Source organism: Aegilops tauschii, chromosome 3, assembly GCF_002575655.3.
Source record: "Aegilops tauschii subsp. strangulata cultivar AL8/78 chromosome 3, Aet v6.0, whole genome shotgun sequence".
NCBI classification, from domain to species: domain Eukaryota; kingdom Viridiplantae; phylum Streptophyta; class Magnoliopsida; order Poales; family Poaceae; genus Aegilops; species Aegilops tauschii.
Window position 1 is genome coordinate 612,936,611 of NC_053037.3, and position 27,227 is coordinate 612,963,837.

The window sequence follows — 27,227 nt, forward strand, 5'->3', positions numbered from 1 at the left end:
CCCGGTTGGTGACACCAACCGGGACTAAAGGTGGCATTGGTACCGGTTTGTGCCACCAACCGGTACCAATGAGTTTGCTATATAAGCCAACACTTGTGAAAATTTCGTCAGTTCTTCGATCCCTCCGACGACGCCGCCAGGCTGCCCAAGCTCGCCGTGCCTCTGCCGTGCCCCTGACCACGCCGCCGTCGCCCCTGCCCCCCGACCACGCCGCGCGCCCTCGCCGTGCCTCTGCCGCGCCCCCGACCCGCCCCGCCGTCGCCGTCGCCGCGCGCCGTCCCTACCCCGACGCGTGCCGCCCCTGCCCCGCCGCGCGCCGCTCCTGCCTCGACGTCGTCTCCGCGCCACTCCCCGCGCCCCTGCTTGCCCCGACGCCGCCCGCCGCGCGCTCCTCCCTGTGTGAGCACCGCGCCTCTGCCGGCCCCGCCGCCGTGCTATTTTTTTAAATGTTTTTAGATTTTCATATATGTATGTATGTATTTTTTAGATATATGTATTTTTTTATGTATGTTCATATATGTATGTATGTATTTTTTAGAAGTTTTTTGTATGTATGTATGTATGTATTTTTCGATTGTAATGATGTTTTAAAATTACATATATGCAAAAGTTAGATTTTTAGAAAAGTTTTATCTATATATGTTCTCTGATTTAGTACATTTTAGGTTAGTTTCATTTTTAGAAAAGTTTTATATATTTAGGAAGAAGGAATAGAAGGAAGAAGAAGGAAGAAGAAAAAGTTTTATATATGCAAAAGTTACATTTTTAGAAAAGTTTTATATATCTAGCTAGGAAAGGAAGAAGAAGAAAAAGAATGAGAGGAAAAAGAAATAAGAAGAAGAAGAAAGGAGAAGAAGAGGAGAGGAAGAAGATGAGAAATAAATAAGAAGAAGAAAAAAGAAGAAAAAGAAGAGGAGAAGAAGAAAGGAATAGAGGGGAAGAAGAGAAAATAGAATATCTATTTTCTCTTCTTCCCCTCTATTCCTTTCTTCTTCTCCTCTTTTTTTCTTTTTTTTCAATCTTCTCCTCTATTAATATCTTCTTCTCCTCTTTTTATTTCTTCTTCGTCTTCTTATTTTTTATCGGATATGTCGTTGTCGATATACCTCGTGTCCCGATAACTTCAACACGAGGGGGGGGGGGGTTTCGACCTACCCCCTCCCCGATAACATTATTTTCCCATGTATGTATGTCGTCGTTGTCGATATAACCTCCTCCCGGATAACTTCGACCGTGATAACTTATACCACGGGAGCACCCCCCGGCCCTCTCGCTCGACCAAAACTCTCGAGGACACCCAAACCCTAGAAAAAAACGATGTCGGTCTCCTACCCCCTCCCGCCGCGCCCCTACCCTTGAAGCGTTGCCGAGGCCACCCCAAACCCGGAATAAGCTAGGTCTACGTTTGCACTAATATATCCACCTGCTGTCATGTTTGTGTAATAATTGCCATGTTGTAATATTTGCAGAAACAATGGAGCACGGACGAGACGAGGAAGCAGAAGAGGTGTTGGGGGACATAATCTTAGCCGGAGGTGATGTCTTGTCGTATCTTAACGACAATGATGGTCTGGAAGAACAGGGTGAATAAGCAGGCTACGATGATCGAAGAGTGGAGGAGGAAAGACATGATTATGATGGCTCCGGTGACCCAATGCTGGTGCAAGAGGGAGCCCGTGGTGACGGCTCCGGTGACCGAACAGAGTACGGCCAGGTAAATATATAAGTTAAGCCTGTGCTGACTAGCTAATTGATGCATTCATTGTTTTGGTATGTACACATATTAATTAACTATCGTCTTTCTTCTTTTTTCTAGATCGAGCACAACTTCGGTAAAGAGACGAGGCCCGAAGAGAAAGTTGCGCTCGGATGAAAGGTTTGAGATCACAGCAATCGCGCGCGACGGCCAACCGATTGAACCCATCCGGACAAAGGAAGCGTTTGCTGCTCAGTGCGGGGTTCTTGTTCGGGACAAGATCCCGACCAGCATCCACCAATGGTATAAGCCTAAGAAGGAAGACCCTGAGGTGTCTTATGTCAATGATATGCAGAAAGATGATCTTTGGACTGAGCTGAAGGCAAATTTCACCCTACCGCTAGAGGAGGATCCGGAGAAGCCAGTTAAAGAGCAATTAATCAAGTCTCATGCTCTTAAGAAGATGCCAGACCTATTCAGGAGGTGGAAGAATGAGCTGAAAATGTTTGTCGACAAAGAAGAGACACCAGAATTCATCGGCAAATATGAGAAGATCAGAGATCACTGGCCCGCATTTGTGGCGCACAAGACATCGGAAAAGAGTAAGAAGTTGTCAATGACAAACAAGAAAAATGTTGCGAAGAAGAAGCTTCACCATCGCACGGGGTCAGGTGGCTACCTCAAAGCCCGGCCTAAGTGGGCCAAGGCTGAGAATGATCTGCTTGATAAAGGGATCGAACCAGCGACAATGAACTGGCCAGACCGTTGCCGGACTTGGTTCTTCGGGGCTGGCGGAACCTTGGACCCTGTATCAGGGAAGTGCGTTTGGACGGATGAGCTTTTGAGAATGCCAGTCAAAAGGCTTCAGCACTATATCGATGCGGCGCAACAAGGGACGTTCGTTCCAGACAGAGAGAACGAGGAGCTCATAATGGCCCTCGGGAATCCTGAGCAGCCTGGACGGATACGAGGCACGCCAGGCTCCGTTCCGTGGAAGGCTGGCTTTCCGGACGCAGGCGGTTACAAATACCAGGAGAGGAGGAAAAAAGTGGAGCAGACCCAAATTCAGAAGCTGCACGAAAGGGTTCAAGCGCTAGAGGAACGAGACGTAGCTCGCAGCAAGCGACCTGCCGAAACTACCCACGAAGCTACCCCGCCATCTCAGCGGAGAAGCAGCATGGCTTCCACCGAGCCGCTTCAGCCGGAGCATGTCTTGACGGCTCCTGCTAGCTTCCATGTGGATGCTATCACGGAGTCTCAACATTGCCACCTTATGACGCAATGGCAGAACTTCAAAGTCAAGGCGGCTGTCGGCTCTGTTCGACCTCCTGAACCCGGCGCAACTTTTCACTGTCGTCCGATTCCAGAAGGATATGCTAGGGTGACGGTGGACCGAATAACGGAGGGATTTGAGGACCTCCAGCTTGACCACCCTACCGGTGAAGGGGAGACTCGGCTGGGTTCTGCTCTTAAGACTCCATGCCTATGGCGGAAGGAGCTCATCAACCTTCCGAACTGGACGCCTCTGCCTCCTCCTCCTCCTCCGGCGAGTAAGGGCACTCCGCCTCCTCCTCCGCCTCTTCCTCCGGCGAGTGATCAGGGCACCCAGCCTCCTTCTCCGGCGCGTGGCGGCACTCCGCCTCCTCCTCCGCCTCCTCCTCCGGCGAGTGATCAGGGCACTCAGCGTCCTTCTCCGGCGCGTGGCAGCACTCCGCCTCCTTCTCCGCCTGCGCCGGCGCGCCCGAGCAGCCAGCCTCCTCCTTCTCCGCCTCGTTAGCAAGGGCGAAAGAGACTCGCCGCCGCTCCGGCTGCTCCGGCGCGTCGTAGTCCTTCTCCTCCGCCTTGTAAGCAAGGAAAGAAGACAGCCGCAGCCGCTTCGTCTGCTCTGCCGGCGTCTAGCAGTACAGCCAGAGGTGGGAGGCAATACAGATTCGGTCCTTCTCTGAAGACTCCAGAGAAGTTACCATACGAGAGGACCGAGGAGGAAACCACGAAGATCGTCCGAGCCGAAGTGACGAACTTGTTTGAAGGGGTGAAAGCAAAGAAACATCCACCTCCGGAGGAGAAGGTAGATCAGGTGAAAGCGAAGCGCACTCTGGCTGCCCTGACAAAACCACCAAAGTCTCTGCCGAAAGGCAACTATGAGCGCATTATTGCAAAGACATTTGTCGAAGCAGAGTGGTCGGGAAGTACTGTCAGTGATCAAAGGTTAAAAGAATGACGAGCTGGGAAAAAAATTGCCCAGCTCGGCGAACAAGCGAACCAATCGTGCCCCCCGCTCAAGGTGTCTAGCGACATCGTCGCTAATGATCCGAGGATGGTGCCCGGTTATAGCAATCTTGGAGATTACCTGCCCGACGATGTACATTATGATTTCTTGGAGGTGGACGAACACAAATACCATTACGGGAAGCCTCTCGTCAAAGATGAAAGATCTCTAACAACGATGATGCGAAGATTACATGATTGGTACATGAAAACCTGCAGAGAGTCTGGGGGGAGGAATACTTTGACGCTGAGAGTTAAAGAGGAGCATGACCTCGTTGGAATTGAACTGTTTAATGTTCCATTTGAGGAGTTCTTCCAATTTTTCAATCAAAAGCCCTCGATAAATCAACGGTCACTTGCTACTGTCTGTAAGTAGTACTACTTCTGTCATTAAGTCTCTCTATATAGGTCAGCTCTTTCATTGCATGTATTTATAATTATCCTCACTATATTATGCAGATTGAAGATCGCCGAATTGAAGAAAAGACAAATCGGTGATATTGGGTTCATTAACACAAATCTCATAGATGCAATTGAGGTTAAATATCATGCCGAAAATACCGAGGCCAACTTGCTACGATCGTTGGTAATAAATGAAAACAAAGATATAATACTCTTTCCATACAACTTCAAGTGAGTGTTGCTGTCTTGTGCATATTCGGTTTCCCTTATTAGTCCAGGTTATAGTAATGTAATTGATGACATGCATGCGTGCGCAGCTTCCACTATATTCTCCTACAGATTAAGCTTGAGCAGGGAGTAGTAATCGTCTTAGACTCGAGACGAAAAGATCCCCAGGACTATGCGGACATGACTCAAATGCTCGAGAAGTAAGTTAAATCGATCATTATCCACCATATCAGCAACTTTGTTTATTTCCTAATATCAAGTAATTGTTTTCTTTGTCTGGCAGGGTTTGGAGAAAATTCACCAAAAAAGCTCCGGGACTGCCGAAGAAGCTGCAATTTAGACACCCGAAAGTATGTACTATAGTAGCATGTTCCGCGCATCTTCTAGTGATTCGAGCGCTAGTTTCATCAATACCATTTAGCTTGCTTGCTTATCAATTTGATTGACCTCTATTTCTTGTAAAGTGGTTGTGGCAGGAACAAGGGAATGATTTCTGTGGATACTACCTTTGCGAGTCCATCCGCCACACGACCTGTGAGCGGGGCTACTCTGACGAACAATATGAAGTGCGTAAGCAATAATATTCAAAATTTTATTTTATAACCATCATTTGTGTTGAGTTTCATTTATTCATATATATATGTATTGACCCCCTTCTTCAAATTAGATCTTTCGGATGCGGGATGAACTCCTACCACCAGATCGTATGCGAGCAATTCAAGAGGAATTGGCGGCATTCTTCCTTGACCACGTGATCACTGAAAACGGATAATACTATGTGGACCCTGTGTTCATATATAATTAGGAGATTATATTGTAAGAGATAATTATTGTATATATGTAGCCGGTAGTGTCGGATAGATATACGAGAACTTGTTGTTCGACCAATCTCTCGGAGAAGGAGAGGTGGTCGATATCACTTCTCTCTGTATGCATATGTTCATGACGATCTTCTGTTTCCTTCATTTTCTTACTAGCTAGCGTGTCTAGTCCTCTCTATATGTATATATTACGTAGCGTCGACCAAGCACGGAGATAAGAGAGGACACTTCTCTCTATTAATTAGCTAGCTAACACAATATATGAAACACCTAAATTAACCCCCCAAAACCCCCAACCCCCCCCCCCCCCTTTAAAAAAACAAAAACCCCAGCCCCTGAAATGCTGACGCGTGGATGCCTATGGGTCCCGGTTAGTGCCACCAACCGGGACCAAAGGCCCTCCTGCCTGGGCTCGCCGCACCGACCACGTGGAGGCCCATCTGTCCCGGTTCATGTAAGAACCGGGACTAAAGGGCTAGGGCATTAGTAACGACCCTTTAGTCCTGGTTCAACAACCGGGACAAAAGGCCCTTACCAACGGTATATCTTCTTCTCCTCTTCTCCTCTATTCCTTTCTTCTTCTCCTCTTTTTTTTCTTCTTTTTTTTTTCTTCAATCTTCTCCTCTATTAATATCTTCTTCTCCTCTTTTTATTTCTTCTTCGTCTTCTTATTTTTTATTGGATATGTCGTTTTCGATATACCCCTTGTCCCGATAACTTCAACACGAGGGGGGGGGGGTTCGACCTACCCTCTCCCCGATAACATTATTTTCCCATGTGTGTATGTCGTCGTTGTCGATATAACCCCCTCCCGGATAACTTCGACCGTGATAACTTATACCACGGGAGCACCCCCCGGCCCTCTCGCTCGACCAAAACTCTCGAGGACACCCAAACCCTAGAAAAAACGATGTCGGTCTCCTACCCCCTCCCGCCGCGCCCCTACCCTTGAAGCGTTGCCGAGGCCACCCCAAAACCGGAATAAGCTATGTCTACGTTTGCACTAATATATCCACCTGCTGTCATGTTTGTGTAATAATTGCCATGTTGTAATATTTGCAGAAACAATGGAGCACGGACGAGACGAGGAAGCAGAAGAGGTGTTGGGGGACATAATCTTAGCTGGAGGTGATGTCTTGTCGTATCTTAACGACAATGATGGTCTGGAAGAACAGGGTGAAGAAGCAGGCTACGGTGATCGAAGAGTGGAGGAGGAAAGACATGATTATGATGGCTCCGGTGACCCAATGCTGGTGCAAGAAGGAGCCCGTGGTGACGGCTCCGGTGACCGAATAGAGTCCGACCAGGTAAATATATTAGTTAAGCCTGTGCTGACTAGCTAATTGATGCATTCGTTGTTTTGGTATGTACACATATTAATTAACTCTCGTCTTTCTTCTTTTTTCTAGATCGAGCACAACTTCGGTAAAGAGACGAGGCCCGAAGAGAAAGTTGCGCTCGGAAGAAAGGTTTGAGATCACAGCAATCGCGTGCGACGGCCAACCGATTGAACCCACCCGTACAAAGGAAGCATTTGCTGCTCAGTGCGGGGTTCTTGTTAGGGACAAGATCCCGATCAGCATCCACCAATGGTATAAGCCTAAGAAGGAAGACCCTGAGGAGTCTTATGTCAATGATATGCAGAAAGATGATCTTTGGACTGAGCTGAAGGCAAATTTCACCCTACCGCCAGAGGAGGATCCGGAGAAGCCAGTTAAAGAGCAATTAATCAAGTCTCATGCTCTTAAGAAGATGCCAGACCTATTCAGGAGGTGGAAGAATGAGCTGAAAACGTTTGTCGACAAAGAAGAGACACCAGAATTCATCGGCAAATATGAGAAGATCAGAGATCACTGGCCCGCATTTGTGGCCCACAGGACATCGAAAAGAGTAAGAAGTTGCCAGCGACAAACAAGAAAAATGCTGCGAAGAAGAAGCTTCACCATCGCACGGGGTCAGGTGGCTACCTCAAAGCCCGGCCTAAGTGGGCCAAGGCTGAGAATATTCTACTTGATAAAGGGATCGAACCAGAGACAATGAACTTGCCAGACTATTGCCGGACTTGGTTCTTCGGGGCTGGCGTAACCATGGACCCTGTATCAGGGAAGTGCGTTTGGACGGACGAGCTTTTGAGAATACCAGTCAAGAGGCTTCAGCACTATATCGATGCCGCACAGCAAGGGACGTTCGTTCCAGACAGAGAGAACGACGAGCTCACAATGGCCCTCAGGAATCCTGAGCACCCTGGACGGACACGAGGCATGCCAGGCTCCGTTCCGTGGAAGGCTGGTTTTCCGGATGCAGGCGGTTACAAATGCCAGGAGAGGAGGAAAAAAGTGGAGCAGACCCAAATTCAGAAGCTGCATGAAAGGGTTCAAGCGCTAGAGGAACGAGACGTAGCTCGCAGCAAGCGACCTGCCGAAACTACCCCCGAAGCTACCCCGCCATCTCAGCGGAGAAGCAGCGTGGCTTCCACCGAGCTGCTTCAGCCGGAGCATGTCTTGACGGCTCCTGCTAGCTACACCGTGGATGCTATCACGAAGTCTCAACATTGCCACCTTATGACGCAATGGCAGAACTCCAAAGTCAAGGCGGCTGTCGGCTCTGCTCGACCTCCTGAACCCGGCACAACTTTTCACTGTCGTCCGATTCCAGAAGGATATGCTACGGTGACGGTGGATGAAATAATAGAGGGATTTGAGGACCTCCAGCTTGACCACCCTACCGGTGAAGGGGAGACTCGGCTGGGTTCTGCTCTGAAGACTCCATGCCTATGGCGGAAGGAGCTCATCAACTTTCCAAACTAGACGCCTCCGCCTCCTCCTCCTCCTCCGGCGAGTAAGGGCACTCCGCCTCCTCCTCTGCCTCCTCCTCCGGCGAGTAATCAGGGCACTCAGCCTCCTTCTCCGGTGCGTGGCGGCACTCCGCCTCCTCCTCCGTCTCCTCCTCCGGGGAGTGATCAGGGCACTCAGCCTCCTTCTCCGGCGCATGGCGGCACTCCGCCTCCATCTCCGCCTGCGCCGGCGCGCCCGAGCAGCCAGCCTACTCCTTCTCCGCCTCGTCAGCAAGGGCGGAAGAGACCCGTCGCCGATCTGGCTACTCCGGCGCGTCGTAGTCCTTCTCCTCCGCCTCGTAAGCAAAGAAAAAAGACAGCCGCAGCCGTTCTGTCTGCTCTGCCGGCGTCTAGATGTACAGCCAGAGGCGGGAGGCAATACAGATTCGGTCCTTCTCTGAAGACTCCAGAGAAGTTACCATACGAGAGGACCGAGGAGGAAACCACGAAGATCATGCGAGCCGAACTGACGAACTTCTTTGAAGGGGTGAAAGCAAAGAAACATCCACCTCCGAAGGAGAAGGTAGATCCGGTGAAAGCGAAGCGCACTCTGGCTGCCCTGACAAAACCACCAAAGTCTCCGCCGAAAAGCAACTATGACCGCATTATTGCAAAGACATTTGTCGAAGCGGAGCGGTCGGAAAGTACTGTTAGTGATCAAAGGTTAAAAGAACGACGAGATGGGAAAAAAATTGTCTAGCTCGGCGAACAAGCGAACCAATCGTGCGCCCCGCTCAAGGTGTCTAGCGACATCGTCGCTAATGATCTGAGGATGGTGCCCGGTTATAGCAATCTTGGAGATTACCTGCCCGACGATGTACATTATGATTGCTTGGAGGTGGACGGACACAAATACCATTACGGGAAGCCTCTCGTCAAAGATGAAAGATCTCTAACAACGATGATGCGAAGATTACATGATTGGTACATGAAAACCTGCAGAGAGTCTGGGGGGAGGAATATTTTGACGCTGAGAGTTAAAGAGGAGCATGACCTCGTTGGAATTGAACTGTTGAATGTTCCATTTGAGGAGTTCTTCCAGTTTTTCAATCAAAAGGCCCTCGATAAATCAACGGTCACTTGCTACTGTCTGTAAGTAGTACTACTTCTGTCATTAAGTCTCTCTATATAGGTCAGCTCTTACATTGCATGTATTTATAATTATCCTCACTATATTATGCAGATTGAAGATCGCCGAATTGAAGAAAAGACAAATCGGTGATATTGGGTTCATTAACACAAATCTCATAGATGCAACTGAGGTTAAATATCACGCCGAAAATACCGAGGCCAACTTGCTACGATCGTTGGTAATAAATGAAAACAAAGATATAATACTCTTTCCATACAACTTCAAGTGAGTGTTACTGTCTTGTGCATATTCGGTTTCCCTTATTAGTCCAGGTTATAGTAATGTAATTGATGACTTATGCATGCGTGCGCAGCTTCCACTATATTCTCCTAGAGATTAAGCTTGAGCAGGGAGTAGTAACCGTCTTAGACTCGAGATGAAAATATCCCCAGGACTATGCGGACATGACTCAAATGCTCGAGAACTAAGTTAAATCGATCATTATCCACCATATCAACAACTTTGTTCATTTCCTGATATCAAGTAATTGTTTTCTTTGTCTGGCAGGGTTTGGAGAAAATTCACCAAAAAAGCTCCGGGACTGCCGAAGAAGCTGCAATTTAGACACCCGAAAGTAAGTACTATAGTAGCATGTTCCGCGCATCTCCTAGTGATTCAAGCGCTAGTTTCATCAATACCATTTAGCATGCTTGCTTATCAGTTTGATTGACCTCTATTTCTTGTAAAGTGGTTGTGGCAGGAACAAGGGAATGATTTCTGTGGATACTACGTTTGCGAGTGCATCCTCCACACGACCTGTGAGCGGGGCTACTCTGACGAACAATATGAAGTGCGTAAGCAATAATATTCACAATTTTATTTTATTACCATCATTTGTGTTGAGTTTCATTTATTCATATATATATATATATATATATATATATGTGTGTGTGTGTGTGTGTGTGTGTGTATGTATTGACCCCCTTCTTCAAATTAGATCTTTCGGATGCGGGATGAACTCCTACCACCAGTTCGTATGCGAGCAATTCAAGAGGAATTGGCGGCATTCTTCCTTGACCACGTGATCGCTGAAAACGGAGAATACTATGTGGACCCTGTGTTCATATATAATTAGGAGATTATATTGTAAGACATAATTATTGTATATATGTAGCCGGTAGTGTCGGATAGATATACGAGAACTTGTTGTGCGACCAATCTCTCGGAGAAGGAGAGGTGGTCGATATCACTTCTCTCTGTATGCATATGTTCATGACGATCTTCTGTTTCCTTCATTTGCTTACTAGCTAGCGTGTCTAGTCCTCTCTATACGTATATAGTATGTAGCGTCGACCAAGCACGGAGATAAGAGAGGACATTTCTCTCTATTAATTAGCTAGCTAACACAATATATGAAACACCTAAATTAACCCCCCCTTTCAAAAAAACAAAAACCCCAGCCCCTGAAATGCTGACGCGTGGATGCCTATTGGTCCCGGTTAGTGCCACCAACCGGGACCAAAGGCCCTCCTGCCTGGGCTCGCCGCACCGGCCACGTGGAGGCCCATCTATCCCGGTTCGTGTAAGAACCGGGACTAAAGGGCGAGGGCATTAGTAACGACCCTTTAGTCCTGGTTCAACAACCGGGACAAAAGGCCCTTACCAACTGGGACAGATGACCCTTTTTCTACTAGTGATGTGTGCACCTCATGGAGGCGGCCAACTCTGGAAATGATTTGGATAATGCATTGTTGATTAACATTGCAGCCTAGATTGTATTTTTTAAATTGTTAACAGGTAAAATAACATCATATTCAGATTCTATATATTTTTCTAATCAAATTACATATATAACACGTTAAATTTGGAGTTACAGTTTAATTAGAAGATATGAGTATTTTAAAAAACATTTGATATGTACTGCGGGTTTAATGTCAGAAACATTAGGGGGTTTTCTATAAAATAGCAAAACAGACTAAGAATATCTATTTCTTTTATTAGTAGTTATAGATTATAGATATAGATTTCATGTCGAATCCTGATTTTGCTGAGGTGTTTATCCCCGATCTGAATCAGTACGGTATGAAAAAAAAACGAATAATGCATTGTTGATTAACATTGCAGCTTATATAATATATTTATTAAAATTGTTAACAGGTAAAATATCATCACACTAGTAGAAAAAGGGTCATCTGTCCCGGTTGGTAAGGGCCTTTTGTCCCGGTTGTTGAACCGGGACTAAAGGGTCGTTACTAATGCCCTAGCCCTTTAGTCACGGTTCAACATAACCTGGACTAATCGCTACGAGAATATAGTGGAAGCTGCGCACGCATGCATAAGTCATCAAATACATTACTATAACCTGGACTAATAAGGGAAACTGAATATGCACAAGACAGCAACACTCACTTGAAGTTGTAAGGAAAGAGTATTATATCTTTGTTTTCATTTATTACCAACGATCGTAGCAAGTTGGCCTCGGTATTTTCGGCATGATATTTAACCTCAGTTGCATCTATGAGATTTGTGTTAATGAACCCAATATCACCGATTTGTCTTTTCTTCAATTCGGCGATCTTCAATCTGCATAATATAGTGAGGATAATTATAAATACATGTAATGAAAGAGCTGGCCTATATAGAGAGACTCAATGACAGAAGTAGTACTACTTACAGATAGTAGCAAGTGACCGTTGATTTATCGAGGGCCTTTTGATTGAAAAACTGGAAGAACTCCTCAAATGGAACATTCAACAGTTCAATTCCAACGAGGTCATGCTCCTCTTTAACTCTCAGCGTCAAAGTATTCCTCCCCCCAGACTCTTTGCAGGTTTTCATGTACCAATCATGTAATCTTCGCATCATCGTTGTTAGAGATCTTTCATCTTTGAAGAGAGGCTTCCCGTAATGGTATTTGTGTTGGTCCACCTCCAAGAAATCATAATGTACATCGTCGGGCAGGTAATCTCCAAGATTGCTATAACCGGGCACCATCCTCGGATCATTAGCGACGATGTCGCTAGACACCTTGAGCAGGGGGCACGATTGGTTCGCTTGTTCGCCGAGCTGGGCAATTTATTTCCCAGCTTGTCGTTCTTTTAACCTTTGATCACTGACAGTACTTCCCGACCGCTCCGCTTCGACAAATGTCTTTGCAATAATGCGCTCATAGTTGCCTTTCGGCGGAGACTTTGGTGGTTTTGTCAGGGCAGCCAGAGTGCGCTTCTCTTTCACCGGATCTACCTTCTCCTCCGGAGGTGGATGTTTCTTTGCTTTCACCCCTTCAAAGAAGTTGGTCACTTCAACTCGCACGATCTTCGTGGTTTCCTCCTTGGTCCTCTCGTATGGTAACTTCTCTGGAGTCTTCAGAGAAGGACCGAATCTGTAATGCCTCCCGCCTCTGGCTGTACTCCTAGACACCGGCAGAGCAGACGGAGTGGCTACGGTTGTCTTCTTTCCTTGCTTACGAGGCGGAGGAGAAGGACTACGACGCGCCGGAGCAGCCGGAGCGGCGGCGGGTCTCTTCCGCCCTTGCTGATGAGGCGGAGAAGGAGGAGGCTGGCTGCTCGGGCGCGCCAGCGCAGGCGGAGAAGGAGGCGGAGTGCCGCCACGCACCGGAGAAGGAGGCTGAGTGCCCTGATCACTCGCCGGAGAAGGAGGCGGAGGGGGAGGCGGAGTGCCGCCACGCGCCGGAGAAGGAGGCTGAGTGCCCTGGTCACTCGCCGGAGGAGGAGGCGGAGTGCCCTTACTCGCCAGAGGAGGAGGAGGAGGCGGAGGCGTGCAGTTCGGAAGGTTGATGAGCTCCTTCCCCCATAGGCATGGAGTCTTCAGAGCAGAACCGAGCCGAGTCTCCCCTTCACTGGTAGGGTGGTCAAGCTGGAGGTCCTCAAATCCCTCCGTTATTTCGTCCACCGTCACCCTAGCATATCCTTCTGGAATCGGACGACAGTGAAAAGTTGCACCGGGTTCAGGAGGTCGAACAGAGCCGAGAGCCGCTTTGACTTTGAAGTTCTGCCATTGTGTCATAAGGTGGCAATGTTGAGACTCCGTGATAGCATCCACGGGGTAGCTAGCAGGAGCCATCAAGACATGCTCCGGCTGAAGCAGCTCGGTGGAAGCCACGCTGCTTCTCCGCTGAGATGGCGGGGTAGCTTCGGGGGTAGTTTCGGCAGGTCGCTTGCTACGAGCTACGTCTCGTTCCTCTAGCGCTTGAACCCTTTCGTGCAGCTTCTGAATTTGGGTCTGCTCCACTTTTTTCCTCCTCTCCTGGCATTTGTAACCGCCTGCGTCCGGAAAACCAGCCTTCGACGGAACGGAGCCTGGCGTGCCTCGTGTCCGTCCAGGGTGCTCCGGATTCCCGAGGGCCATTGTGACCTCGTCATTCTCTCTGTCTGGAACGAACGTCCCTTGCTGCGCTGCATCGATGTAGTGCTGAAGCCTCTTAGCTGGTATTCTCAAACGCTCGTCCGTCCAAACGCACTTCCCTGATACAGGGTCCAAGGTTCCGCCAGCCCCGAAGAACCAAGTCCGGCAACGGTCTGGCCAGTTCAGTGTCTCTGGTTTGATCCCTTTATCAAGCACATCATTCTCAGCCTTGGCCCACTTAGGCCGGGCTTTGAGGTAGCCACCTGACCCCGTGCGATGGTGAAGCTTCTTCTTCGCAGCATTTTTCTTGTTTGTCGCTGACAACTTCTTACTCTTTTCTGATGTCTTGTGGGCCACAAATGCAGGCCAGTGATCTCTGATCTTCTCATATTTGCCGATGAATTCTGGTGTCTCTTCTTTGTCGATAAACGTTTTCAGCTCATTCTTCCACCTCCTGAATAGGTTTGCCATCTGCTTAAGAGCATGAGACTTGATTAATTGCTCTTTAACTGGCTTCTCCGGATCCTCCTCTAGCGGTAGGGTGAAATTTGCCTTCAGCTCAGTCCAAAGATCATATTTCTGCATATCATTGACATAAGACACCTCAGGGTCTTCCTTCTTAGGCTTATACCATTGGTGGATGCTGATCGGGATCTTGTCCCTAACAAGAACCCCACACTGAGCAGCAAATGATTCCTTTGTCCGGATGGGTTCAATCGGTTGGCCGTCGCGCGCGATTGCTGTGATCTCAAACCTTTCATCCGAGCGCAACTTTCTCTTCGGGCCTCGTCTCTTTACCGAAGTTGTGCTCGATCCGGAGGGCTAGAAAAAAGAAGAAAGACGAGAGTTAATTAATATGTGTACATACCAAAACAATGAATGCATCAATTAGCTAGTCAGCACAAGCTTAACTAATATATTTACCTGGCCGGACTCTGTTCGGTCACCGGAGCCGTCACCACGGGCTCCTTCTTGCACCAGCATTGGGTCACCGGAGCCATCATAATCATGTCTTGCCTCCTCCACTCTTCGATCACCGTAGCCTGCTTCTTCACCCTATTCTTCCAGACCATCATTGTCGTTAAGATACGACAAGACATCACCTCCGGCAAACATTATGTCCCCCAACACCTCTTCTGCTTCCTCGTCTGGTCCGTGCTCCATTGTTTCTGCAAATAGACAACATGGCAATTATTACACAAACATGACAGCAGGTGGATATATTAGTGCAAACGTAGACCTAGCTTATTCCGGGTTTGGGGTGGCCTCAGCAACGCTTCAAGGGTAGGGGCGCGGCGGGAGGGGGTAGGAGACCGACATCGTTTTTTCTAGGGTTTGGGTGTCCTCGAGAGTTTTGGTCGAGCGTGAGGGCCGGGGGGTGCTCCCATGGTATAAGTTATCCCGGTCGAAGTTATCCGGGAGGGGGTTATATCGACAACGACGACATACATACATGGGAAAATAATGTTATCGGGGAGGGGGTAGGTCGAACCACCCCCCTCGTGTTGAAGTTATCGGGACACGGGGTATATCGACAACGACATATCCGATAAAAAAAAGAAGACGAAGAAGAAATAAAAAGAGGAGAAGAAGATATTAATAGAGGAGAAGATTGAAAAAAAAGAAAAAAAGAGGAGAAGAAGAAAGGAATAGAGGGGAAGAAGAGAACTATTTTCTCTTCTTCCCCTCTATTCCTTTCTTCTTCTCCTCTTCTTTTTCTTCTTTTTTCTTCTTCTTATTTATTTCTCATCTTCTTCCTCTCCTCTTCTTCTCCTTTCTTCTTCTTCTTATTTTCCTTTTTCCTCTCATTCTTTTTCTTCTTCTTCGTTTCCTAGCTAGATATATAAAACTTTTCTAAAAATGTAACTTTTGCATATATAAAACTTTTTCTTCTTCCTTCTTCTTCCTTCTATTCCTTCTTCCTAAATATATAAAACTTTTCTAAAAATGAAACTAACCTAAAATGTACTAAATCAGAGAACATATATAGATAAAACTTTTCTAAAGATCTAACTTTTGCATATATGTATTTTTAAAACATCATTATAATTGAAAAAAAATACATACATACATACAAAAAACATGTAAAAATATACATACATACATATATGAACATACATAAAAAAATACATATATCTAAAAAATACATACATACATATATGAAATCTAAAAACATGTAAAAAATAGCACGGCGACGGGGCCGGCAGAGGCGCGGTGCTCACAGAGGGAGGAGCGTGCGGCGGCCGGCGTTGGGGCAAGCAGGGGCGCGGGGAGTGGCGCGGAGACGGCGTCGGGGCAGGAGCGGCGCGCGGCGGGGCAGGGGCGGCACGCGTCGGGGCAGGGACGGCGCGTGGCGACGACGTCGGGCGAGGGCGCGGCGACGGCGAGGGCGCGGGCGACGGCGATGACGGGCGCGGGGGACGGCGACGGCGACGGCGATGGCGGGGCGGGTCGGGGCGCGGCAGAGGCACGGCGAGGGCGCGCGGCGTGGTCGGGGGGCAGGGGCGACGGCGGCATGGTCGGGGGCGCGGCAGAGGCACGGCGAGCTCGGGCAGCCTGGCGGCGTCGTCGGAGGGATCGAATAACTGACGAAATTTTCACAAGTGCTGACTTATATAGCAAACCCATTGGTGGCACAAACCGGTACCAATGCCACCTTTAGTCCTGGTTGGTGTCACCAACCGGGACCAAAGGCCTCTTTTCAGCAGCCCAAAGGGCGGGAAGCGGCGGCCTTTGGTCCCGGTTGGTGGCACCAACCGGGACTAAAGGGGGGGCATTGGTACCGGTTAGTGCCACGAACCAGTACCAATGCACACCTTTAGTCTCGGTTGGTGCCACCAACCGGGACCAAAGGCCTTGTGCTGCTGCGCCCGCGTCGAAAGTTTAGTCCCACCTCGCTAGTTGAGAGGGGCGCACAGTGGTTTATAAGCCTCACTGCCGCTCCCCTCTCGAGCTCCTCTCCATTGAAGGCTTACGGGCCTAATTGTCACTGCTATGCCTGATGGGCCTACTGGGCCTTCTGCGGGCCTGAATCCTGGCCCATCGATGGGTTTCTAGTCGTATTCAGGCCGTGGTGGCCCAGTAGGTCCGTAATTCAGGCCGTGATGGATTCCCTGAATCCTGGCATATTTTTTATTTTTGCCTGGCTTTTTGTTTTCTCTTTTGCTTTATTTATTTTTTTTTGTTTCTACTTACAACAAAAAACTTATTTATTTTATTTTATTTTGTTTCTAATTACTTATTTATTTTACTTTATGATAATTCTTTTTGCTATTAAAGTTTCTAACAAAAAAAGTTCTTTATGAAAATTCTTTTTGCTTTCAATGATTTTGAACAGAAAATACTTCGATAATTTTAGTTGCATCAATTTTATATAATTTTAGTTTCAATAATACTAGAGGTTGCTTATAATGTTTTGAACAGAAAATACTTTGATAATTTTAGTTTCATAAATTTTAGTTTCAATAATACCCAAGATTTTTCAGATCCAATATTGTCATTCCGTACTGTGGGTCTACCTGTACCCCGCCTCCTGACAGATTGACCCATTTGCACTTAAACAAAGGGACCTTAAAATCATGTCCGTAGTCAAGTTCCCATATGTCCACTATGTAACCATAATATGTGTCCTTTCCCCTCTCGGTTGCTGCATCAAAGCGGACACCGCTGTTTTGGTTGGTGCTCTTTTGATCTTGGGCGATCGTGTAAAATGTATTCCCATTTATCTCGTATCCTTTGTAAGTCAATACAGTCAAAGATGGTCCCCTGGACAATGAGTACAGCTCATCACAAACAGTGTTGTCACCTCTGAGACGTGTTTCCAACCAACTGCTAAAAGTCCTGATGTGTTCACATGTAATCCAGTCGTCGCACTGCACTTTTTCTCTGGCATATTTATTATTCCCTTTATATTCGACGAGAAGCCAGTCGGGACCTTCATACTGAGCAGGCATTCAAAGAAGATTTTTTTCTCTTCTTTCGTAAGAGCGTAGCTGGCAGGACCTTCATACTGCTTCGGAGGCATGCCGCCTTTTTCATGCAAACGTTGCAGGTCCTCCCGTGCCTCAGGTGTATCTTTTGTCTTCCCATACACGCCCAAGAAGCCTAGCAGGTTCACGCAAAGGTTCTTCGTCACGTGCATCATGTCGATTGAAGAGCGGACCTCTAGGTCTTTCCAGTAGGGTAGGTCCCAAAATATAGATTTCTTCTTCCACATGGGTGCGTGTCCCTCAGCGTCATTCGGAACAGCTAGTCCGCCAGGACCCTTTCCAAAGATTACGTGTAAATCATTGACCATAGCAAGTACGTCATCACCGGTACGCATGGCGGGCTTCTTCCGGTGATCTGCCTCGCCTTTGAAATGCTTGCCTTTCTTTCGACATTGATGGTTGGTCGGAAGAAATCGACGATGGCCCAGGTACACTTTCTTCCTGCATTTGTCCAGGTATATACTTTCAGTGTCATCTAAACAGTGCGTGCATGCGTGGTATCCCTTGTTTGTCTGTCCTGAAAGGTTACTGAGAGCGGGCCAATCGTTGATGGTTACAAACAGCAACGCGTGCAGGTTAAATTCCTCCTGTTTGTGCTCATCCCACGTACGTACACCGTTTCCATTCCACAGCTGTAAAAGTTCTTCAACTAATGGCCTTAGGTACACATCAATGTCGTTGCCGGGTTGCTTAGGGCCTTGGATGAGAACTGGCATCATAATGAACTTCTGCTTCATGCACATCCAAGGAGGAAGGTTATACATACATAGAGTCACGGGCCAGGTGCTGTGATTGCTGCTCTCATCCCCGAAAGGATTAATGCCATCCGCGCTTAAACCAAACCATACGTTCCTTGGGTCACCTGCAAACTCAGCCCAGTACTTTCTCTCGATTTTTCTCCACTACCACCCGTCAGCGGGTGCTCTCAACTTCCCGTCTTTCTTACGGTCCTCACTGTGCCATCGCATCAACTTGGCATGCTCTTCGTTTCTGAACAGACGTTTCAACCGTGGTATTATAGGAGCATACCACATCACCTTCGCAGGAACCCTCTTCCTGGCGCAGGCGATCAACGGCGGTGAAGACGGGAATGGGATGTGACGGGCCGCTAAACCTAGACAAATCTCGAGGAAAATGGTGCTTTGAGGTCGAGCTTCGAGACGAGAAAGCTTAACTAGTGTGGCTTGGGCATTTCATCGAACACCTCATGTGCATAGGAGGTGAGGTAGAGCACGACAAAGCCCTCCCCTCATCATTCCAAATCATCTAATTTCCCGGACGGTCACCACCCCTCATCACTGCTCAATTTAACCTCTAATCTCTAATCACCCTCATCATTCCAAATCATCTAACTTCCCGGACGGTCACCCATCCTCTCACTACTCCAGCCTGAGCACGCTTAACTTCCGGGTTCTATTCTCCCTCGTTTCCAAGTCTGCACTTGTTGTTTTCCTGACAATAGTAAGATGTCAATCCTATTTACCCTCAGGAATTTAGCTTGAGCATGAAGTCACACATTTCACTGTTTGAGTTTGAAACTATTGTTTTAAAAAACAATAATTATTTAGTAACACTAATATTTCTTGAATAAGTAGTTTGACCATAGTTTGACCACAGTTTGACCAGATTTTGACCACAGCTTGACCAGATTTGACCAAAATTCAAAAAAACTGAAATAATTATTTAGTAACACTAATATTTCTTGAATAATTAGTTTGACCATTGTTTGACCATAGTTTGACCAGATTTGACCAAAATTCAAAAAAACTGAAATAATTATTTAGTAACACTAATATTCTTGAATAATTATTTAGTAACACTAAGACTTCTTGAATAAGTAGTTTGACCATAGTTTGACCAGATTTAACAAAAATTCAAAAAAAACAGAAATTTGAGCATAACTTTTTTTCCTTTTAGAATTTGAGGATTCTAAAAATTTGCAAACAGACCGTAGGCCGTCAAAATCGGATGCGGATTTTCGTGCTGAGCATTTTGATATATTATACGTTTTTTCTGACATCGTATGCAAAAGTTATAGCCGTTTTACATTTTCCCTACACTTTTTGCAAAACATGTCCAAATTTAAGGTTTTAAATTTTCCTAACTAGTACATGTAGTAACATAACTACATCTGGAAGGATTTTAATTTTTGAAGTTTTTATCATTTTCTTTTGCTTTTTACAAAACCGAAAAGGCGATCGGGGGGGGGGGGGGGGGTAGAGTTTGAAAATGAGCCCTTTAGTCCCGGTTTGAGACACGAACCGGGACTAAAGGGCATGGCACCCTTTAGTCCCGGTTCGTGTCTCAAACCGGGACTAAAGGTCTAATCTTTAGTCCCGGTTTGAGACACGAACCGGGACTAAAGGGCATCGCACCCTTTAGTCCCGGATCGTGTCTCAAACCGGGACTAAAGGGTTCAGGTGAACCAGGACTAATGCCTTAGCCGCATGAACCGGGACCAATGCTCACATTAGTCCCGGTTCGTGACTGAACCGGGACTAATGTTAATATTGCCCTGTGACCAAAGCCCTGTTTTCTACTAGTGATTGGTCCCGGTTCGTGGTATGAACCGGGACTAAAGGGCACCCTGTGGTCCCGGTTCAAGCCACCAACCGGGACCAATGGTGGTGGGCCAGGAGCGAGGCCCATTGGTCCCGGTTCGTCCCACCAACCGGGACCAAAGGGGTCAGACGAACCGGGACCAATGCCCCCACGAGGCCCGGCAGGCCCCTGGCCTCATGAACCGGGACCAGTGCCCCATGGGTCCCGGTTCTGGACTGAACCGGGACTAATGGGCTGACCCGGCCTGAACCAAAGCCCTCTTTTCTACTAGTGTCATATTCAGATTCTACATATTTTTCTAATCAAATTTCATATATAACACGTTACATTTGGAGTTACGATTTGGAAGATATGAGTATTTTAGAAAACATATGATATGTAGTGCGGGTTTAATGTCAGAAACATTAGGGGATTTTCTATAAAATAGCAAAACGGACTAAGAACAGCTATTTCTTTTATTAATAGATATATAAAAGGGGCGGCGGTGTGATATTCTAGAGATGGTTTGACTTCCAGTCTGACGGGACTCTCTTTGTATGAGATGTTCTCGAAGGAAAGGTGAGGGAAATACCACCACCTATACAACCACTTGAGCTGAGAGAAGTTCTTGGAGGAAGGATATCGACTGTTGTTGGGGTCGATCTGAGTGAGTTCCTCCCGTGAAACATTGGTAAAGCACAAGGGTCTCATTAGATCGACCATCACCGACTGTCAAAATACCATCACCAATAGTATACAACCACTTGAGAGATGAGAGTTGTTGAAAAGAGCCTCGACGGACTAAAAGTCAACACATCTCCTGAATAAGTTAGGTTTGTATGTTATGGTTTAGCCGAAACTGTTTAGGGGTGAGTCGGAATACCAGCGAGTGCCCACTACATATGCGAGCCTTCTAGATTAGAGTTTAGCCTTTTAGGTTAGGGGTGAGGATCACAGGCCATCCCTCAGGATGCACTGAATTCACATCCTCCTTTTGAGATGGTTAGTATTGTTCTACAAGAAGAGTTCAAAGAATAACGATATTTGGTGAGGACCTCGGGCTCATGCTCGGGCATTCCAAATCTGGGCCTTGAGCAGGTCAGGGCCATCGCTCCAGGTGGAAGCGGGCATGCTCTAGGTGATGTCGGCGGGTGGTGAGGTTCCTCTCCTCATGGGCGCCATGGTTGACGGTGGACGGTGGGACTGCGCAATGCCTGCAGACGGATCTCGTGTGGGGTTGCATTGGCCAAGGCCATAGGAATATGGTTGGGGCATGCCCGGCGGCGGCCGTCTGTAGTTACTGGTCGTGTACCCCCCACCCACCCCACCGGTCCACCGAGACTGGCTGGGGATGCAGGCGTGGGCACCTCATACCGTGGAGGCGTAGACCCAGACTCGGTGGCTGATTCCCAGCTTGGAGTAGGTGGTGCGCCCACTGCCTTCCTACCATGGGGGCGGGGTGTTGTGAACTGGGCGGTTGGCGAGGTCTCGGACCAGGGACGCCGGAGCAGTGGCCCCAGAAGGCGGTCCGCATGGTTGGCTCCCAAGGCTGAGGTGGTGCCTATGCCTCTTGGTTGCGGGGTGGCGATAGGTCTAGTGGGGGTGGCCCGGGTTCGTTCGCTGCCTTTCGCAATGGTACTTCCCATATTTGGATCTTGAGGCATGTGCTCGTGACGATTGTCCTAGGTGCCTCGTGGTGACATGGATGAGTTGTCGAGCAAAAGCTCTACGCCTTGGCGCCGAAGGCAATGACACACGCAGGTTTCGCTCTCGTCTTGAGGACGTCGTTGTCGTTCACCTCCGTGCCAGGGTTTCGGGTGAAGACCCTTGTACATCTTGCACTCCGCTGCGGCGATGCTCATCGCCGTTTCCCCTCTTGAGGGTGTTGTCGTGCAACTTAGGTGTCTTAGGGTGTGTAGTGGCGTTGTATTGATGTTGTCATGTTTGCTCCTTCGGCAGCATAGTCGCGTGCGTTTTTCTTGCCCAGCTATCTTGGGATCTCCTATGTAAGAGGGTGGCCTCACTACCATGTATCCGTCGGTCGTTTACTCTGTGATTTGCCTTATATATAAAGCGGGGCGACGTCCTATTTAGATAATAACAAGCTGTGCATCACAGTATTATTTCTAAACATTACAAGTGACCAAAGTAAACAATTTATTTCCATGTTGTCTTTGCACTTGATTTTTCTAAATTGAAATCCAATTATTTTGTGTTGCTATACGTAGGGCACTTGTGAGATATTGAGTGCAAGCTCCTTGGCTTGGGATTTGGTTTTGCTCGAAACAAGTAAAAATGCTTATCTGCATAGATGGATGGCCACTTACAAATCCATTCCATTGCATCCATCAAATGTCAAAATGTGATTATTACAATCGTTCGAATTATCCATACCAAACACGAGGACGGAACGGACCCATTACAATGTATAATGTAACCATGACATTCTATTGCACTTCATTTCGGAACCAAAGACACCCAGTACTACTCGACCTGAGAACTCCCTATTGGTTCACAAATTCGATGAAGCAAAATGTCTTGTTTGTATTGGTTTACTCTAATATCTCAAAAACAAAAGAGTGTGGAGTGTGGACTGTTTCGCCCACCAGACAAACAAAGGACCTCCATACATGCATTGTGTGGTGGTGAAAAACTTCTGCTTGCATATATATAGTGTTGATTCCCCTGGTACCGAATAGCTCCTTGGTTCATCATATTGCCATGATCATTTGCATTACAATGGCACGTACGGTATATCATCATGTTTATCGTGCTCCGGGAAATGCCACTTTTACCGCTAGAATCGTCACTTCACCGCTGTGAAAAAGAAAGCGTGGAACTCGGAAATCTGAATCAGGAACTCCTAGTTCATGACAACAGTTGCATGATAAAATAGAGGAATTCCTATCTCAAAAGTGTTGATAGGTTGTCAACTACATTTATCAATGATATTCCATCTATAAGTACTAGTACTACTACCAAACCCTAATTACAGAAAATTTTGCATACATAGACTTAATTTACATCCTGGAGCACATGTTGTGATGTTGATGGATGAACATTAAACAATCTAAAATATTATGAACTTTTTAGGAGGTATGATTGCATAAAACCAGCAAATCTGAGGCTAAGGTAACCGATTGATATCACATTACTTGAGACAACTCACAAAAAAATCATTTTTACGCTAACAAATCACAAATCACATAGATTCTCTGATAAGCTCAAGAAGATAGCGAAATTGACTGGTTGGGCCCGCTTGTCTGTCTAACGTGGCAAAGACTAACGAAGTCAATGTTTGACCTACGGAGGTAGACGAGTTCCCACTAGTCAGCCACTCATCTTCTTTCCCAATTTTTCGACTTCCTCCTCATCTCTCTCCCACCGTGCTCCACTCGCCGGTTGTATCCTTGCCAGTCATCGCCTCAGCCGCACATAGCGTTTGAGACACACTCGCAGCCCTTCGCGCATGCACATAGGCAACCCTACGCTACGACTAAAACTCCTGCCCCGCTGTTTCCCATGCTAAGAAGCCCTCCTGGCAGCTGCGCGTTGTGCCCCGCTGCAAGCCGGCTAGACCAGCACGATGTGGACTCGAGCGGTAGCAGCTCCCGGTGCAAGGGAGCGCAGAATCGAGCAGCACGGGGTCCCCTAGAGTCGTATCGTCTCCCGTCCACTTGAGTGTCAGTGGTGGTTGAGGGAGGCGTGGAATTGAGCGGCGACGACGTCAACTAGAGCCTGGAATCGGGCGGAAGAAGCCCACGCAGGACCTGCTATCAGCCGTCGCAGGGGCGGGCGGCTACCCCTCATGTGCAGCTTCGGGGTGGACGGGCCGTTCCTTATGTGGAGGAGTTTGGCGCGGGCTCGCCTAGGGGTGGCAGCCGGGGCGGCTCCATGTCGCGCTGGTTGTGGTTTTGGTAGCTGCGCATGTCGCCATGGATGGCCACCGTGGTGGCAAACGTGCGCAAGCAAAAGGGGCCGGCGAGGAGGTAGTAGATGTGGCCGACGCCACACATGATTAATGTAGGGGAACGTAGTAATTTCAAAGAAATTCATATGCACACGCAAGATCATGGTGATGCATAGCAACGAAAGGGGAGAGTGTCGTCTACGTACCCTCGTAGACCGTAAGCGGAAGCGTTATGACAACGCGGTTGATGTAGTCGTACGACTTCACGATCGACCGACCCTAGTACCGAATGTACGACACGTCCGCGATCTGCACACGTTTAGCTCAGTGACGTCCCGCGAACTCACGATCCAGTAGAGCTTCGAGGGAGAGTTCCGTCAGCACGACGGCGTGACGACGGTGATGATGAAGCTACCGACGCAGGGCTTCGCCTAAGCACCGCTGCGATATGACCGAGGTGAATTATGGTGGAGGGGGGCACCGCACACGGCTAAAAGATCAATGATCAATTTGTGTGTCTATAGGGGTGGCAGCCGGGGCGGTTCCATGTCGCGCTGGCTGTGGTTCTGGTGGCTGCGCATGTCGCCATGGATGGCCACCGTGGTGGCGGACGTGCGCAAGCAGAAGGGACCGGCGAGGAGGTAGTAGATGTGGCCGACGCCAGACATGATTAACACTTGCCAGGTTGATCCGGTCAGCAATTGGGACACGTAAAATTAGTTTGGTTTTGCTGGAACTGGACAGCCAGCCTTATTCTGTTGGATGGATACATGATGGAATCTATCAAATTAAGTTGAATATGTTTATTTATGAATAAAGCATGTAAAAAGTAAAAGTAGATATGGCCCCTGCGTCGTCCCTCGCTTCGGGCGACTCGGGTGGCTCCCCCAAACCCTAGCCGCCACGTGCACCACATCTTCTTCCTTCGCCTCCGTCGCCGCTGGAGGAAGCCGCCGGGTTATGCACCGGTAGCCAACGGCGGTGGCGGAGAGCCTACTCTCCCCTCTCGTCGCATCGGGTGGCGCCGGACATCCAATCGCGCGGAAGCGCGAACCAGGGTCTGGGCCACAGAGGAGAAGCTTATTTATGATTATTTGGAGTCTAGGGGATGATTCAGCGAACAATGGCCTAGGTGGAATTTAGGGGAATACAATTGAGAGTGATTCAAATATATTTACTTGTATTGTGCAACTTGCAGAAATTTAGATATGCTAAACTCGTAGAGATTCACAAGGATCTGGCCTTGCTTGCTCGCCCCTGCGATAGCCCGGTGGGAGGCACTTACGTATGGGGTGCGGTGATGCCTGACGGCTAACGTGTGCTGCCTTTAGCGCCATGAGCGGCGGCCAGACACTGACGTATGAGCTACTCCGTTGTGCACTTTTTTCAGGGACCGACTGCTTCGGTGCTATCATGCGCGAGGCTGGCAGGCTGCTGTGTGCCTTATGTGTGTCCGCGTCCATCAACTTTGTGCGCTAGGCATCATAATTATTTATTTTAACTCTAGCCATGGGCAGGCCATGGCCCATTCAGCTTTGCCGAAGTTCCGCCAGTGATCTGAATACCACTTATAATTCATGTATACAGAACAATGTACATCAAATAAATGAGGAAATGTGAGTTAAGCAAAGAAAATTAGGGGACTTTGTAAACTCATTCTTTGGATGTTGGCTCTGACACCGCACGTGGTCTGCATAGGTTCACAAATTTTGTGAAAGAAAATGTGCTCTTTGTATTGGTTTACTCTAATATCTCCTAAACAAAAGAGTGTGGAGTATGGAATGTTTCACCCACCCAACAAAGGACCTCCATGTTTGAATTGTGTGGTTGTAGAAAAACTGCCGCTTGCATATATATATATATAGTGTCTTCCCCTGCTGCCAAAGAGCTCATCATATCACCATAAGCATTTGCATTACTATGGCATGGTATATGATCACGCTTATTGTGTTATGTGGAAATGCATTTTTTATACCTGAAATAAAACAAGAAACTCTGAAACCTGAATCCAGAGCTTTTAATCCATGAAAACAGTTGCATGGTAGAACAGGGAAATTCTGGTCCAAAGCTCCCATACATAAATCGCAACTATGTACCCCGTATCTTTTCGACAAAGGGTGGATATGTACTCCGTATCTACCCTAGGAACGAGGCATGTGTGCCATCATCTACAATGAAGGACCCCAGCATAAACGTTGTCCGATTAAGACAATGGCAGACCAAGTAACCAATCATGACAGCCGACACTCTCTCCCTCCCTGTCGCCGCTGCCACCATGACGGCCGAGGAGGAGGAGCGGCTGGTGCAGCCGTCATGAAGGACTCCGAGAGGGAGTATAAGCGGAGCCAAGAGGTGTGTGGGCTTGGAAGAGATGCTGGTGCTCTAGGCCACTGGGGACATCTACGTGTCGGAGATGGACGTCAAGGAGATCAAGTGGGAGGTCAAGGAGGAGGCGATGGAGGAGGCCATGGAGGATCGGCCACTCGGCCTGGTGTGGAACGAGGCATTGTACGGGCAATCGTGGTCGTGGACGACCACGGTGCCATGCAGCCCGTGCCGTCGTCGCCGCTACCAGCACCACCGCTGGATGCCGCCTCAGCCTGCACAGGACGCCGGGCCATTTTGGGGGCCGCCGCCCCACCACTGGATGCTGCCTCCCTACATCGACCTGACCAAGGACGAGGACGGTGAGGACGGTGGCGCTTGAAGATGGCGATGGCATCGGCGGCATGGCGGGTGACATATCTACATTTTTTTGATTTTTAAATTTGAACTTAAATACTATGTGCGGGTCGTGACCAAGACATGGACAGTCTAATTAATTTTATGCTTTTAGCTATTTTGCACTGCCTTTTTTGTTGTTTTAAGTTGGATTGCCTTTTTGGGTGTTTTTTTTGTCCAACACGGACAACATTTGGGACGCGGTGGCACATTGGGTGCACAGGTTGGCGGGCGGCCCAAACCCGACATGGGTGTTCATTTTACTGATCCAAACAGACGAAATCTAGACGAAACAGACGTCCATGTCTCCCCATGCGGTGCTCCTCCCTTGAATCGATGAGCCATGGGTGACCTCCCTCATCCCTGCACCAGCCCACATGT